Source organism: Bos taurus, chromosome 4 (genome assembly GCF_002263795.3).
Source record: "Bos taurus isolate L1 Dominette 01449 registration number 42190680 breed Hereford chromosome 4, ARS-UCD2.0, whole genome shotgun sequence".
NCBI classification, from domain to species: Eukaryota; Metazoa; Chordata; class Mammalia; order Artiodactyla; family Bovidae; genus Bos; species Bos taurus.
Window position 1 is genome coordinate 52,910,539 of NC_037331.1, and position 13,926 is coordinate 52,924,464.

Consider the following 13,926-nt stretch of genomic DNA (forward strand, 5'->3'; position numbering starts at 1 on the left):
CTAATGTTCACATTTACATGTGTTTGCTTATCCTCTTTTTTATTATAAATGATGGCATATTCACCTGTTGTACATATAGCTATTATAATATTTTGAATTATATTTTAATTTTTACAGAGTTTCATAAATGAAAAATCAAATGAGATGAAAAATACTGACTTGTGTGCTAGGTTGCTAAAGTTTTGTCCAACTCTGTGCAACTCTATGGACTGCAGCCTGCTCAGCTCCTCTCTCCAGGGAATTCTCCAGGCAAGAATACTGGAGTGGGTTGCCATTTCCTTCTCCAGGGGATCTTCCTGACCCAGGGATGGAACTAGGTATCTGACGTCTGTCTGCATTGACAGTCAGGTTCTTTACCACTAACACCACCTGGGAAGACTTTTATTGTCAAAAATATCTCTCTTTGTATATAATGGCATTTGTTTATGATGTCATTATCAGAGTAGCAGAGATTCCATGATAGAGGTGTGTAGTGGGACTTGTAGGTCATACTAATATGCATTGTAGGTGATGAAGTTTTTAAGTTTTTGTTAAAATGGCAGCATTTGGCTTTTAGGATGATTGCTCTGAATGCAGATGGAAAGTGTAGAAGAGTACAGATAAGATATAACAGTTCTGAATTAGGTCATTAGTGGTGGTGGTGGTGGTCTAGTCGCTAAGTCATGTCTAACTTCTGCGATCCCATGGACTGTAGCCTGCCAGGTGCCTCTGTCCATGGGATTCTCCAGGAAAGAATACTGGAGTGGGTTGCCATTTCCTTCTCCAAGGTCATTATTAGTAAAGAGCAAAAGAAGAAAGTAGATTTGTAAAATAACTGGGAAATAAAATCAACAAGATTGATGACTGATTGAATGGGGTATATGAAAAAACTCTTTTGAGGGGAGAAAGCTTCTCAACAAAGTTTTGAATATGTTAAATTTGACAGGCCTGCTTTATACTCAAGCAGGTACATCCTGTAAGCAGTTTGACGTATATGCATTCAAAACTCTGGGAGGAAGTATTATAAAGATATTATTAAATCAGGAGAGTAGATGAGATGTCTTAAAGATAATGTTAAAAAAGCAGAGGGCAAAAAACAGGAATCAGCCGACTGAGAAGTCCAAAACAAACAAACAAAAACCAACCAACTAACCAAGAAAGACAGTCATTCAAAGAGCTATTGGTAGAAATGGCAGAAAATAGCATATGGAGACTAAGGATAAGGAAGCATATGGAGACTAAAGATAAGGAAGGAAAAACTTCAGTGAAAGGGAAAGTTGTCGGGAATGTCACCAGAAGTCAGAAAACATGATGCTTGAAAGGTGTCCTTTAGTATTTGAAAAACAGAGGCCACCAGAACAGAGTGTAGGGAGGTCAAGCTGCAGATGCCTTTGTATCAAGTTTGTATCAAAGTGAATTAGTTTTCATTCTTCATCTTTACTTGTAATATCTTCTATTAGACTAATTTGGTCTTATTTTTTCAACTTTTTTTTTGGTTTATTGGTGTTTCCTGTTCATTTATTTATCAAAGTCAGTGGTTCTTAATGAAAGATCTGGGACCTCCAGGGAGTTCCCAAGATCCTTTTAAGGGTTCACAAAGCCAAAAGTTTTTTCATAATAATACTAAGACATCATCTACCTCATTCAGCTCTCATTTTCTCATGAACATACAGTGGAGTTTTCAAAAACTCTGGAGTCTACGAAAGCAACACCATTATCATTCTGGCAGGTAATGAAATGTGTAGAAGACCTAAAGAGCCTCTTGATGAAAGTGAAAGAGGAGAGTGAAAAACTTGACATAAAACTCAACATTCAGAAAATTAAGATAATTGCATCTGGTTCTATCACTTCATGGCAAATAGACGGGGTAACGGTGGAAACAGTGAGAGACTATTTTTTTGGGCTCCAAAATCACTGCAGATGGTGATTGCAGCCATGAAATTAAAAGATGCTTGCTCTTTGGAAGAAAAGTTATAACCAAGCTAGACAGCTTATTAAAAGCAGAGACATTATTTTGCCAATAAAAGTTCGTCTAGTGAGCTATGATTTTTCCAGTAGTCATGTATGGATGTGAGAGTTGTACCATAAAGAAAGCTGAGTGCCGAAGCATTGATGTTTTTGAATTGTGGTGTTGGAGAAGACTCTTGAGAATCCCTTGGACTGCAAGGAGATGCAATCAGTCCATCCTAAAGGAAGTCAGTCCTGAATATTCTCTGCAAGGACTGATGCTGAACTTTGGCCACCTGATGCGAGGAACTGACTCATTTGAAAAGACTCTGATGCTTGGAAAGATTAAAAGCTGGAGGAGAAGGGGATGACAGAGGATGAGATGGTTGGATGGCATCATGGACTCAATGGACATGAATTTTAGTAAACTCCAGGAGTTGGTGATGCATAGGGAGGCCTGCTGTGCTGCAGTTCATGGGGTCGCAAAGAGTCAGACATGACTGAGTGACTGAACTGAACTGACTCTGCATATAAGTTAAATAAGAGTAACAATATACAGCCTGATGTATTCCTTTCCCAATTTGGAACCAATCTGTTGGTCCACGTCCAGTTCTAACTATTCCTTCTTGTCTGTTCCCTGCATATAGCTTTCTCAAGAGGCAGTTCAGGTGTCTGGTATCCCCATCTTTTTAAGAATTTCCCACATTTTGTTGTGATTCACACAGTCAAAGGCTTTGGCATAGTCAATAAAGCTGAAGTAGACATTTTTCTGGAACTCTTTTGCTTTTTCGATGATCCAAGAGATGTTGGCAATTTGATCTCTTGTTCCTCTGCCTTTTCTAAATCCATCTTGACCATCTGGATGTTCACAGTTCACATACTGTTGAAGCCTGGCTTGGAGGATTTTGAGCATTATTTTTCTAGTGTGTAATGAGTACAGTTGTGTGGTAGTTTGAACATTCTTTGGCATTGCTTTTCTTTGGGATTGGAATGCAAATGGACCATTTCCAGTTGTGGCCACTGCTGAGTTTTCCAAATTTGCTGCTTACTGAGTACAGCACTTTCACAGCATCATCTTTTAGGATTTGAAATAGTTCAACTTGAATTCCTTCACCTTCCTTAGCTTTTTTCATAGTGATGCTTCCTAAGGCCCACTGGACTTCACATTCTAGGATGTCTGGTTCTAGGTGAGTGATCACACCACCGTTGTTATCTGGGTCGTGAATATCTTTTTTGTTTAGTTCTTCTGTGTATTCTTGCCACCTCTTCTTACTATCTTCTGCTTCTGTTAGGTCCATACCATTTCTGTCTTTTATTGTGCCCATCTGTGCACGAAAAATTCACTTGGTATCTCTGATTTTCTCGAAGAGATCTCTAGACTTTCCCATTCTATTGTTTTCCTCTATTTCTTTGCATTGATCACTGAGGAAGGCTCTCTTATCTCTCCTTGCTATTCTTTGGAACTCTGCATTCAAACAGGTATATCTTTCTTTCCTTTTCTCCTTTGCCTTTAGCTTCTCTTCTTTTCTCAGTTATTTTTTAGCCCTCCTCAGACAACCATTTTGTCTTTTTGCATTTCTTTTTCTTGGGGATTGTGTTGGTCATGCTTCCTGTACAATGTCATGCCCAAGCTATGGAATATTAAGGAGCAAAGCCTAGGTACCTGACCACTGTGCAGTAGCATCTCTTGTATGGACTGAGATGAGATGTCCTTCTCCCATTGCCTCATCATCTGAACATGCAAAATTATTTCATATGTTGTTGTTCAATTGCTCAGTCATATCTGATTCTATTTTACCTCATGAACTGCAGCACTCCAGAGTTCCCTGTCCTTCACTATCTCCTGGAGCTTTCTCAAGCTCATGTCCATTGAGTCGGCAATGCCATCCAACCATCTCGTCCTCTGTCATCCCTTTCTCCTCCTGCCTTCATTCTTTCCCAGCATGAGGGTCTTTTCCAATGGGTCGACTCTTTGCATCAGGTGGCCAAAGTATTGGAGCCTCAGCTTCAGCATCAGTCCTTCCAATGAATATTCAGGGTTGATTTCCTTTAGGATTGACTACTTTGATCTCCTTGCAGTCCAAGGGACTCTCAGGAGTCTTCTCCAACACCACAGTTCAAAAGCATCAATTCTTCATTTCTCAGCCTCCTTTATCATCCAAATCTCACATCCTTACATGACTACTGGAAAAACCATAGCTTTGGGACCAGATGCCATGATCTTAGTTTTGTGAATGTTGAGTTTTAATTATGTCATATCTTCACCCATTATTTTAAAAAGTTCTATAATTCTTTTCTTAAAAAGATTACTTCAGAGTACAGTGCACACTGATTTGTTCCTATCTTGCTACCCTCCTGTTGCCTTGTAAAATTCCCATCACAAGAGAGAATGTTACACTGGCCATGCCTTTCTATGATTGACTTGGTATTGTTCTTGGAAAATAGTCTTCAGTTAGATACAGAAAGAGAGGTTCTGATGGGATAATGGTTTGTAATGGTCCTGTCTAGCTCAAACAGTATCTTTGACATAGTAGAGAGGTGCATGCAGAATTCTCTCTGTTAAGACATCAAGTTTTTGACACAAGCTCACAGTGGGATTCGATGGAAATGTCCTTCTTTGTTCCTGCCTAGCCCTGATAATCTGCCTTAGGGCTCCTCTACTTTGGTCCTGGAAATTCCTCCTGGGATCACACAGATTGTAAAGAACATTCCTAGTTACTAGCATTATTGAAACTGTGCTTGTCTTTGTTCATTTGCATGAATATATAAAAGGGAAAGCTTAACCTTATTATTTTCTACAAAGTGGCAAACCAGTCTGATGTTCTAACCAGGCAGTTTGGAGGATGGAGAATCAGGGTTAGGTGTGTGAATGAGTTTACTGAGGGCAAATGTTGACAATGTAGATGAGACAATTTCCCCCCCAAAAAAGAATCTAAACATCAAGGCCAGAGCTGTGATGGAAAGGAAGAAATTAACTAAAAAAGGACCAAAGTAGTGGCAGCCAGGTAAATGAGCCAGTAGAACTTAGAGAAAATATCCACTGTGGTTATGATGTACAATGAATATAATTCTTATGTAGATATCTTATGTAGGTATCTTGGCTATTTCACAGCTAGAAGTTTTCAAGGCCAACTAATTTAATTTATTAAAAGTGAAAGTGAAAGTTGCTCAGTCATATCTGACTCTTTGTGACCCCGTGGACAATACAGTCCATGTAATTCTCCAGACCAGAATACTTGGGTGGGTAGCCTTTCCCTTCTCCAGGGGATCTTACCTACCCAGGGATTGAACCTAGGTCTCCGGCATTACAGATGGATTCTTTACCAGCTGAGCCACAAGGGAAGCCCATTTTTTATTATTATTGTTATATGTTAATCTATTAGGACAAAAATCATTTAAATAAATCCAAACCCCATCATCTAAGGTGCCAAAGACTTTAACTCTAAGGCATCCTAAGAAGAGGGAGATTCTTAACCAGATTTTTTTCTATGGATTGGTTGCATTGGACTAGGTTTGTTGGGCTTTCACTGAAGTAAAAGACGGTATCTGTGGGAGTGTATAACATCTTGTATGAAATATTCAAATTTTCTATTTTGAGTGAATAGGCAGATGAAGGAATAGACTATTGAAGCTTATGGAAGCTTAGTGAATAGCAATGAAGCTAGGATAGATTCATCTGGACATGCACAACAGGAGACCCCAGGCTTAGACTTTTGCCCTCAGTCACTCTAAGTAGCTGACTTCTGGCAAAGTGGTTACTTAAGAGAGCCAAACAGGAGAGTATTTTCCTCCTGAATGGTTTTCCCTTTGGCCTCATGCTGATTGGGATAATCAGGTTGCTAGGTTACTCTTTGATGTAAAAAATAAGGTCAGTGAATCACTAATGTAAGGTATGTATGGCACATGTCAGTGAGGGAATGAAATGCATCATCATGTTGAAGATCAACCACCACTAAGATAGATTTAAGTTTATCAAAGGTGTTAGGAAAAGAATAAAATTCAGAGCAATTATATTCTGAAAATATTGGAAAATCAAGAAGATAAAAAAAATTCTTCAGTTTTTTAACCTGGTCCTTGATATTAGCATATGTGTTATATATAGGTGGTAGCATACTACAACAGATGCTCCCAAAAATGAAGTCTATGAAATTCCCCATGGTCTACATTTAATATCATGAATTTTCCTCAGCATTTTCTGTTCTTCCCAAATATTCACACATACTGAACTGTGTTTTAGGAACTCTTAATTTACTACTGCAACTAGATATTTGCTTGTAATTTTTTTCAGGTTAAAATGAATGGCTAAAAAGTGCCTAACAGAGCTTATCCTACAGTGAGACTAAGCACATCATCATCTTGTACTGGCTTTGGTAGAAGCAACCTCTCTGTGATTTCAATTGTTTTCTTTCAAACCTGTAACTCAAAATGCCCTGAGCACCAGCACATATTAATACATTATATTATACATTCTAGTACATGTATATATACATTCTAGTACACACAGTTCTTCAACCTCAGTGATCTCAGCCTTGTTTAGAATCTTGACATTTACTTTGTGGGAGAAATTACTGGTTCAACAAGATGCATTTCTGTTCCTTCTTAGGCTACTGAACTGACTTCATTTCTTTTTTTTTTTTCTTTCATTTTTTTAGTTTATATTGAAGTATAGTTGATTAAAAATGTTGTGTTAGTTTCAGGTGTGCAGAAATGTGATTCAGTTATACAAGGTTCTATTAATTTTCAAATTTTTGTTCTCATTTAGGCTTTTACAAAATATTGAGCAGAGTTCCCTGTGCTATACAATGGGTCCTTATTGGTTATCTGTTTGAAGTGTGTATATGTCAATCCAAAATTCCCAATCTATACTTCTTTCCCACCCTTTCTCCTTGGTAACCATAAGTTCATTTTCTAAGTCTGTGTATCTGTTTCTGTTTTGGAAATAAGTTCATTTATATCATTTTCCCTTAGTTTCTGCATATAAGAAATATCATGTGATATTTGTGTTTCTCTGTCTGACTTACTTCACTTAGTATGATAATTTCCAGGTCTATCGATGTTGCTGCAAATGGCATTATTTCATTCTTTATGGTGGCTGAGTAATATTCCATTGTGTATATACACACACACCACACCTTCTTTATTCATTTAAATGTCAGTGGACATTTAGGTTGTTTCCAAGTCTTGACTCTTGTAAATGGAGTTTCTATGAACACTGGTATGCATGTTTCTTTTCAAATTAGAGTTTTCTTTAGATATATGCCCAGAAGTGGGATTCCTACATAATATGGTAGCTCTATTTTTAGTTTTTTTTAAGAAACTTCCATACTGTTCTCCATAGTGGCTGTACCAATTTACATTCTCACTAGCAGTGTAAGAGGGTTCCCTTTTCTCCACAACCACTCCAGCATTTGCCGTTTGTTGTTTGTAGCCTTTTTGATGATAGCCATTCAGACTGGTGTGAGATGATATCTCATTGTAGTTCTGACTTCCATTTCTCTAATAATTAGCAATCTTGAGCATCTTTTCACGTCTCTCTTGACCATCTGTTTGTCTTCTTTGGTGAAAGTCTATTTAGGTCTTCTGCCCAGTTTTTGATTGGATTTACTTATTTTTTTGTATTGAGCCACATGAGTTGTTTGTAAATTTTGGAGATTAATCTCTTGTTGTTTGCATCATTGCAAATATTTTCTCCTGTTCTGTGGATTGTCTTTTTGTTTTGCCAATGGTTCCCATTGCTGTACAAAAACTTTTGAATTTAATTAGGTTCCATTTGTTTCTTTTTGTTCAGTTTGTTATTTTGTTTATTTTTATCATTCTGTTTTGCTTATTTTTATTTCCATTACTCTAGGAGACAGATCGGAGAAGGCAATGGCAACCCACTCCAGTACTCTTGCCTGGAAAATCCCATGGACGGAGGGGCCTAGTGGGCTGCAGTCCATGGGGTCGCAAAGAGTCAGACACGACTGAGCAACTTCACTTTCACTTTTCACTTTCATGCATTGGAGAAGGAAATGGCGACCCACTCCAGTGTTCTTGCCTGGAGAATCCCAGGGGTGGGGGAGCCTGGTGGGCTGCCGTCTCTGGGGTCGCACAGAGTCGGACACGACTGAAGCGACTTAGCAGCAGCAGCAGCAGGAGACAGATGAAAAAAAGATTGCTGCAATTTATCTCAAAGAATGTTCTGTCTAGTTTTCCTCTATGAGATTTATTGTGTCTGATCTCACATTTAGGTCTTTAACACATTTTGAGTTTATTTTTGTGTATGGTGTTAAAAAATGCTCCAAGTTCACTTTTTAATATGTAGCTGTCTCATTTTCCCAGTACCATTTATTGAAGAGACTGTCTTTCCTCCATTCTGTATTCTTGCCTCTTTTGTTATAGATTAATTGACCGTAGGTGCATGGGTTTATTTCTTAGCTTTCTATCCTGTTCCAATCATCTACATTTCTGTTTTTTTGTACCAGTACTATATTATTTTGATGACTATGGCTTTGTAATATAGTCTGAAGTCAAGAAGCCTGATTCACTCAGCTCTGGTTTCTTTCTCAACTTTGCTTTGGCTATTTGGGATCTTTTGTGTTTCCATACAAGTTCTTAAATTATTTGTTCTAGTTCTGTGGAAAATGCCATTTTGGTAATTTGATAGACATTGCATTGAATTTATAAATTGCACTGAATAGTGTAGTCATTTTCACAATATTCATTTTTTTTCAATCCAAGAACATGATATATGTTCCCATCTGTTTGTGTAATCTTCAATTTCATTCATCAGAGTCTTATACTTTTTGGCATACAGGCCTTTTGCCTCCTTAGATAGGTTTATTCCTGTGTATTTTATTCCTTTCGATGCAATGGTAAATGAGACTGTTTCTTTAATTTTTATTTCATATCTTTTGTTGTTAGTGTATAGAAATGCAACAGATGTCTATGCATCAGTTTTGTATCCTGCAACTTCACTGAATTCATTAATGAGCTCTCCTAGTTTTCTGGTAGCATCTTTAGAATTTTCTGTGTGTACAATCATGTCATCTGCAAACAGTGACTGCTTTTCTTCTTCTTTTCCTATTTGGATTCCTTTTTTTTTTCTTCTCTGATTGCCATGGTTAAAATGTCCAAAACTATGTTGAATTAAAGTGATGAGAGTAGCTACCCTTGTCTTGTTCCTGATCTTAGAGGAAATGCTTTCAGCTTTTCATCATTGAATATGATGTGATCTATAAGTTTGTCAAGATAGCCTTTTTTTTGTTCTCTATGTTCTCTATGCTCACTTTCTGGACTATTTTTTTTTTTATCATAAATGGGTGTTGAATTATGTCAAAAGCTTTTTCTGCACCTATTGAGATGATTGTATAGTTTTTTATTTTTCAACTTATTTTGTTGTGTTATATATCACAATAGTTGATTTGCAGATATTGAAAAAGCCTTGCATCCCTGGGAATAAGTCCCATTTGATTATGGTGTTAAGCTTCCTTTTCAGTGAGGGCTGGCCACATGTTGAAGGTTTAACTAAGGAATATGAACAGAAGTGGTATGTGTCACTTGTAGGTGAGGCCCAGAAGATCTTCCTATGTGAATTGCTCTGTGGTTTTCTGGAAACTCCTGTGACATATGAGACTGCATATTGAAGCTGGCAGAGAAACCATCAACCTAAGTCCCTAGATGAAAATTTTGGGAGAATCCATTATGTTGTTCTCCCATTTGCCAACCTGAAGAGACATTGAAATGTTATGTAAACAAATAAGTTTTGGTTGCTTTGAGTCATTGTATGTTGGGTCTGTGTATTACTGCAATATATGTTACAAAAGAGTACTTTTAAGTGATGTGTTCAGTTTTTCTCATGTACATACAATCTTATCTTATAAGCAGATTGTTATGATAAATGAAAATATAGATGCATAGAGGCTCAAGGAATAGTAGTTAAGAGAATAAGTTTTCAAGGAATATTAATTACCCTTAGTAGTATGATCCTGGCTCAAAAGGAATTCTTAATAACTCACTTGTATAACATCTAGCTGTAAAATGAAAATCTTTTAGTCTGTTGGAATGTTAACAGGCTTCTAAACTAAACTCCCATGCTAAATTTGAGTGGGTGACATGTTAAGAAACTTCTTTATACATGTAGTTGAAAGTTTTTATTCCTGTTTTCTCAAATAAAACTTATACAGATGACACCACCCTTATGGCAGAAAGTGAAGAAGAACTAAAGAGCCTGTTGATGAAAGTGAAAGAAGAGAGTGAAAAAGTTGGCTTAAAGCTCAACATTCAGAAAATGAAGATCATAGCATCCGGTCCCATCACTTCATGGCAAATAGATGGGGAAACAGTGGCTGACTTTATTTTTCTGGGCTCCAAAATCACTGCAGATGGTGACTGCAGCAATGAAATTAAAAGACACTTGCTCCTTGGAAGAAAAGCTATGACCAACCTAGATTGCATATTAAAAAGCAGAGACATTACTTTGTCAACAAAGATCCGTCTAGTCAAGGCTATGGTTTTTTCAGTAGTCATATATGGATGTGAGAGTTGGACTGTGAAGAAGGCTGAGCGCTGAAGAATTGATTCTTTTGAACTGTGGTGTTGGAGAAGACTCTTGAGAGTCCCTTGGACTGCAAGGAGATCCAACCAGTCCATCCTAAAGGAGATCAATCCTGGGTGATCATTGGAGGGACTGATATTGAAGCTGAAACTCCAATACTTTGGGCACCTGATGCGAAGAACTGACTCATTTGAAAAGACCCTGATGCTGGGAAAGATTGAGGGCAGGAAGAGAAGGGGATGACAGATGATGAGATGGTTAGATGGCATCACCGACATAGTGGACATGGGTTTGGGTAGATTCCGGGAGTTGGTGATGGACAGGGAGGCCTGGTGTGCTGTGGTTCATGGGGTCGCAAAGTCAGACACAACTGAGCGACTGAACTGAATGGTGGCAGAGTTCTAAGTTGTCTTTTAATTACCTCAGTTCCTTGAATTCCTATCTATGTGCAATTACCTTCTCCTTGAGTGTGGGCTGCATATAGTGACTTGCTTCTAACCAGTAGAATACAGCAGAAGTAATGGGATGTCACTTCCATGATCAGATTGCAAAAATTTATGACTTCCATCTTGCTAGCACACTTATTCTCTTATTTGACTTTCAAATTCAGAAGAAGCAAGATGCCATATCAGAGAGTCCCATACCTCAAGCAATTAATTGAGAATATGCTCTAACCAAAATCAGCAGGGTACTGAGGCCCTAAGTCCAGTATGTCTGAGAAACCGAATTTTTTAAAAAAGGCCAAGTGAATGTAGTAGGTCCTTCCCCAGTCAAGGCTTCAGGTGAAACCGGAGACCCTGGACTGACCCCTTAGTTGTGAGAGAACGTAAGTCAGAGGATCCATTTAAGCTCTACCCAGATTCCTGGTCCCTGAAACAGAAATAATAAATGTGTATTGAAGTTGCTCAATTTGGAGGTAATTTCTTATGCAAACAACAGATAATTAGTGTGTATGGGGTATTAACAGGCCTTTGGACTAAATTTCATTAATCGGTCAAAATAGCTTGTCCCTCAGATAACTTTCTTCAACATTCGCAATTGAAATGATCATCCCTCTGGCTTTATTTTTTCCAGAGAAAGTGTATGGGTATTCATATATGACATTTTAATGTGTATTATAATACTTATCATGCCAGTTTTATATTAGAATATAGGCCTCTTGAAGGGAATGATGATATCTTATCTATGCTCTTTGTGTCTTCTGTGGTTTGGGTCCAATATGTAAATGTGTGTGTTCTTAGTCACTCAGTCGTGTCCAAATCTTTGTGACCCTATGGGCTGTAGCCCGCCAGGCTCCTTTGTCCATGAGGATTCTCCAGGCAAGAATACTAGAGTGGGTTGCCGTGCCCGCCTCCAGGGGATCTTCCCAACCCAGAAATTGAACCTGGATCTCCTGCATTGCAGGCAGATTCTTTACTAGCTGAGCTACCAGGGAAGCCCAATATGTAACTGGTATTCAGTAAATGCTGAGTACCAATGCTAAATAATAATAAATAAATACCAATAAATGCTGAAATAATTGAACATTCTACCATTTTGGAAATCTGCATTTACAACTGATTTAGATACTACACATTTCCTCTTCTAGTAAAAAGTACCTCATTTCTGTCAAATTATGGACAGTTTATTTTTCTTTTGCAGTTAAATTTATTTTCAAATATATTCTAGAATCATCAATTGTATATTTTTACAATTTTACTAAATTTGTGTTTAGCATAATTTTCTAGGAAAATATTCATGGAGCTTTTTCTTACTTAGATTCAACAAAGGATTAATTTAAAAAACATGATTCAGATTTACTAACTAAATGCAATTTCTTTTTTCCCCAAAGTAGCAATATAAAAAGCTTTATGATATATATAATATATATATATATAAACATTTTATAAAAGTGTATAGAAATATTTAAGGATCTAGGAATCAGTTTCAAGGTAAACTAAAAGTGAAATCTTTAAAAAATTATGGTATAGATATATAAATAACCAAAGGTAGTTAATAATAGAATTATGTATATGTGTTTGTACATGACATATATTTTTATGAATATATATAAAATATATAGGATGAGTTAGAAAAATTAAAATCTTACTTCTAAATAATAAAGGGATTCTTTTTTTATATTTGCTTTGCATTTCATGTTAAATTTTATTAAAACATATTTTAATATCTTTCATTTTAGTATCCATTTTTGTCTAATTATAATCTTTTATCACAATAATAGAGGATAAGAAGCTTCTTAAGCACATAAAAATAATGACATTTTGATGAAATTCAGTTGAGCAATAGTTTTATCAAATAATATATTTCTTTTAAAAAATACTAGTAAGGAAAATACACAAATTGGATAGCATAGAAAGAAAAATATCTTAAATCATTTGTCCTACCTTTCACATAACTATGAGCAATTCTACACTTATACATGTGTTAATATAAGCTTGAAATACATACAATATGGGAAGAATAAACTTATCAATACATTATGGCAGTTAATTTATGACAGATATTTGTACTATTTCTGTAGATATAAAAAATGTGTATAAATGATGTATAGATGCTAAAACAGGGAAATTATAAAAGAAAAGGCTAGAAATCATGCTTCCAAATGAATGATATTCTTTTTGTATTAATTCTCATTCATAGGAATCTTATCATAGTCCAAATTAGATGAATGTATGAGTTGCAAAAATGTTGCAAAATTGCAACAATGTCACTGTTGTAAAAATGTCACTTTTCAAAACAATTTTGAAATACCGGCTAGTGCACTGGGACGACCCAGAGGGATGGTCTGGGGAGGGAGGAGGGAGGAGGGTTCAGGATGGGGAACACATGTATACCTGTGGTGGATTCATTTTGATATTTGGCAAAACTAATACAATTATGTAAAGTTTAAAAATTAAATAAAATTAAAAAAAAAAAAAGAGTCACTCAGTAAGTGCCATAAAACATTAGATCCTCCTTTGTGAATAACCAAACCTACTCGGTATTGATCAAATTTTGCCAAGATTAAGGAAGGCATTAACATAAAAGTGCCATAGCTTCTTAAGGCAATTTTCAGAAGATAAGTTAAAAACCTTTATTGAACAGTGGTATAATTATTGAAATAAAATCTAATAGCCTTCCATGACAATTGCTCCATGGAAGACAGAATTGCTTTTTTGATTGTATACATATCAGTATTTTTGCTTAAAACATTCTAACAATATTTTTCCAGCTCTACTTGCTTGTATAGAACTATATAATGGATACATGTAGGCATAAATTTGTTTATTTGGTTGCTTCACAGATCAATTCTATCATACTCTCTCCAAAAGTTGTTTGAATACTAAATTTAAATATTAATAATAGAAATCATTAGCAGATATTTGAATATATAACTTTCAAAAATAAAATAATTTAAACTTATCCTTACTGCTAGAGGAAGAGAATCTTTAAATAAAGTGTCATTGAAAGGCTATAAAGAAGAG